The following is a 3,973-nucleotide window of genomic DNA, read 5'->3' as shown; positions in this document are numbered from 1 at the left end:
GATATCTTGAGTGATTTCTTGAGTGATATCCTGAGTACCACTTAGGTGGGTCATTAGGTGTGGATTAGTTGCTAAAGTCTTTGTGTCTTGACCTCTTGAACTTTGTGAAGAGTTTTTCTGAGAAGATGGCTGTACTGCACTTAGTTGTGCTCTGGCTTGGCTTCGTGTATAGGGGCGAGCTGTGGTTTTGTGGCCTGTGTCAGCCAGATCTGTGTAGGGATTGCAGGGGGGTGCAGCATCCGGAGGTGCCACCATGGTTTGGCTACTGGATGGTGTCTGTAATTTATCTGTGGAGAGGGTCTGGGTTTGGGTCTGGTGTGGTTGATTGGTGATGGCGTTCTGTGTGCCTCTGGATCTGGTGTCAGTTTTTGTGGGGAGGGCTAATTTCCAGATGTCTGGCAAGCGGGATGTGTCGTCACGTTTGTTCATGTTGTGAGGGTGTTTCTCTATCAGATAAATTACAGACAAATTGAATTCTCTCCAAGTGGAGAGGGAACTCATCAGTAAAGAGATGCAAGAAGCGAAATCAATGGTAAAATATTATTAGTTTTTATTAAGATCCCTTTTCCTTTCTTTTTTACTATTTACAGTTTATTGATTTTTGTAAAATTGCAAAAGTGCATCTGCCAACCAACCTTTCCTTCCCAATGTCCTTTTAATAGCTTGCACTTTCATTTTTCTGCTGGTCTTTTAATGGAAGGGGAAAGTAAGCCAGAAACCTTTACCAGTTGGATATCCTACCATCGCAAGTTAATTACAGTTCTAGGAATCGAGACCAGATTTTCATAGACCAAATAATGCGCACAGACTGGGGGAATGTTGTGCATGCCCGTGTGAGACCAGGAAGCCTGTTCAGGCAAAGTAACAGCTAGCGGAGTGGAAGTGGAGCTGGTGGTCTAAAGCTGGCCTTAAATCTTGGAACAGGAGGATTTGTAAGCCATTGAGGGAAGGCTTGTGCTTCAAATCTAGTGGCAGGGGATGGGTCTTCTTGCTCCAAGATAGGTGTTCCTGGCAGCAGGCAACTTGGAGAAGGGTTTGGGCATTAGAGAATTAGGGAGCTCCAGGTCCCACCTTTCAAGGTAAACCCTGCATAAAACTGAGTAAGAAAGCAGAACTTACTTATTGTATGTTTCTTTTTATATAAAACCTGACTCAGGTCCAACAGATAAGAGAAAGGTCTCTTGAACTGGCGCAAGTGTTGGAGTCAAAGGAAGAGCAAAGTCAGACAGAACGCAATACACAGCAGCAATCTTGATATTTTGTGGACCCTGTGGGCAAGCCTATAATGCTGAACTGGAAATCAACTTGTGTTAATTTTTATCACTTCATACTTATTTAAAAGAATAAAATTACACATTTTCATAAATATTTGTGTTGTTGAAACTGAAGTGATCTTTCTAAAGTGTGGTGGTATAGAGACAAATTGAGATGTGTGTGAGCTCATCGTGACAACCGCTCCGTAGCCACATCTCCAAGGGGAGTCCAAAAAATGTAGGCAGCTGTAATTGATCCCTGAGCTGGCAAAAGCTGGTATAGCGGTCAGCATGTTGGAATTTGGATTGGATGGCCTGGATTTGGGTTATTAATCCAGCCTTGTGCATGACTATAGTCCTGTGCACTCTTCCGTGGAGAGTTACCTCCATTTAATTCAGTGTCTGCTTTTGAATATAATAGGCTGAGCTTGTAGATCTTTAAACAAAGGTCTTCAGCCAGCCAGCAGTCTTGCAAAGTGTTTAATGGGATTTCTGTTTCATGCTAACCATTTAAGGAAGTCTCTAGCTTCTGCTCAAATCTTTTCCCATTTCCACTGCTGGAGTTATGTATAGGCTAAGTAGGCTGAAGCCTAGGGTCTTTAAATCTATGGGGCTTCCCCAGCCTGCCCAACACCCAGCAGGCAGTCTCCCCTCTCCCCAAATTGCAAACCCAAGACTTCATGCGAGGGCAGGGCAACTTGGGCTCAGCAACTATGAGACTCAAGGCCAGCCAGTGGAGCCCAATTTGAAATTCTGGGGCCCAACTTGAAATTTTTTTGTGGGGCACTACTTCACAGCCAAAGTCTGCAAAATCTTAAGAGATATAAATCCATGTGCTAGGTCATTTTCACAAGGTCAGCAAAGCCCTTCAGAAGTCAGGTCTGTTGCTGAGTTCTTACGCAAGTTTGTACAGTTTTCTGTATTTTTAAAGGAAAATTAGAGAAGATTTTGATGAGCTTGAGAAATAGGCAAAAGCCAACTTGCCCAATGTCAATTATAAAACAAGGAGACAAAGAGTGAGGGCACGGCAAAGAAATGACAGAAGTGCACCTGATGCCTTAGGTGCACTTTCTTCAAGAGATAAGTTTAGGATAAAATCCTTTATTCCTATATTCCTTTATTAGATGCACTTGAAGCCAATTTAAAAAGACGTAGTGTGTTGCAGAATTGTTTTCCATTCTTGCTATCCTGATAGTATCTAAGCAAGAAATTCAGCAAGGTTTAGAACTGTTGATGGAATATCTACCCAGAAGATATTGACCTGAAACTTCTTGATGAACTTTTGCACTTTCACCTGTATGTGAGACAAAGCCAGAGGCACTGCACCGCCACTGGCTTTAAACCGGAACGCTGTTCCTGTTCATGAGTAATGCTGGAGACACATGCCTGAGAACCCCTCTTTACATCAGGCTTGGGGACAGGTTGGTGTTGGGGAGAGGACGTGCTAGAGAGGATCTTTCATAGGCTTGGATCTTCCGGGGAGGCCTGCAAGACGTCTCCAGTCTGATTTGGCCCTTATGCAGCGGAGAACTGCATAGCGCTGTGAGTGTATGGCTTTTCCTTTAGTGTAAGGGGCTAACCGTGCATCAGAGCCACCTTGCCATAGAAGCCAACTCCTACGGACCAACAAGAGATCTCCCCTCCCAATAAAATATATGAGGGGGGCAGCTCCCCCCCCAGTTGATGGGCATTACCATTCAAATTGTGTGTGTGCTGTGTCATGTGATTATGTGAGACGGGGCTTACCTGCTGCCACCCCCATTTTATTCAAATTGGCACCCCTTGTGCCAGCTCTCAAAGCACCTCTAGAAACGCAAGGTGCACTTCTTAGGTAGATACTTTGTCCACTTAGCTCAGGACTGTCTGTACTAACAGGATTGTGTGTCTCAAGAGTTTCAGGCTGGGGAGGGGGGGGGTTAAAAGCTGCTTTAGGCTATGTCAGATCTCTGGCCCACCTAGGTCAGCCCTACCTGGAGATCCAGGAAACCGAACCTGTGATGCACCAGCATGCACCCCTTAAATTATAATTTTAGACTCTAGTCTTCACAATGCTGAAAAGGGGAAATATTTAAGTAATCTAAGAAGCTGCCTTATGCAGAGCCAGATCATGGGACAATCTAGCTCAGTACAGTGATGGACCTTGGGGTCAGCAGCGCCCTATGGGCTGCCAAAATTCAGCTACCTCCACTTCTTGCCTTCCACTTTATGTACATCATATTCAGGACTTTAAATTGTGCTTTTATATCAAATTTCATTTTCTGCATATACTGTAATGTTTTACTGTTGCTATGTCCATTGGCTAATGCGAATAAAGTTTTTTTTTAATAATCTCTTTCTATGTACATCATATATGCAGCATCCTTGAGGCTTCGCACCCAGTAAGACCGAACCAGTTGCACTCCCCTAAATCTGCATCTGCTCAGAACTGTCTATGACTGTCAGAGGCTCTTGAGGGCTCCAGGCAGGGTGACTGTCCCAGACCTACCTGGAGATGCCAAGGGTTGAACCTTGGTGCCCTTTTGGATGCAGAGAGGATGCTCTGCCACTGAGTTGCAGCCTTTCCCCAAGGTCTAACCTGGATTGAGCTCCAAAAGGATGTGCTCTAACCACTGAGCTCTGGTCCTCCTTCCACTTTTAACATTATCTGCAACCAAATAACTTCAGTTCAGCAGTGCAGGGAGATTCACCTGCAGGATTTCTGCCTGGCACTCTCAGCTGTT

General features: G+C 44.6%; 1 long non-coding RNA gene across 1 annotated transcript; it reads left to right on the top strand.

The window, feature by feature from the left end:
- The first annotated feature begins 463 nt into the window (after positions 1-463).
- LOC309361760 lies at positions 464-3,581 on the top strand. Its single transcript, XR_014164624.1, has 2 exons — positions 464-532; positions 1,157-3,581. It is a non-coding gene; the product is annotated as an uncharacterized lncRNA (long non-coding RNA).
- The last annotated feature ends 392 nt before the right edge of the window (positions 3,582-3,973 follow it).

Source organism: Podarcis melisellensis (genome assembly GCF_964234715.1).
Source record: "Podarcis melisellensis genome assembly, chromosome: Z".
Taxonomy (NCBI): domain Eukaryota; kingdom Metazoa; phylum Chordata; class Lepidosauria; order Squamata; family Lacertidae; genus Podarcis; species Podarcis melisellensis.
Note: the sequence above shows the minus strand (reverse complement) of the source record. Positions and strands in the feature narration are given on the sequence as shown.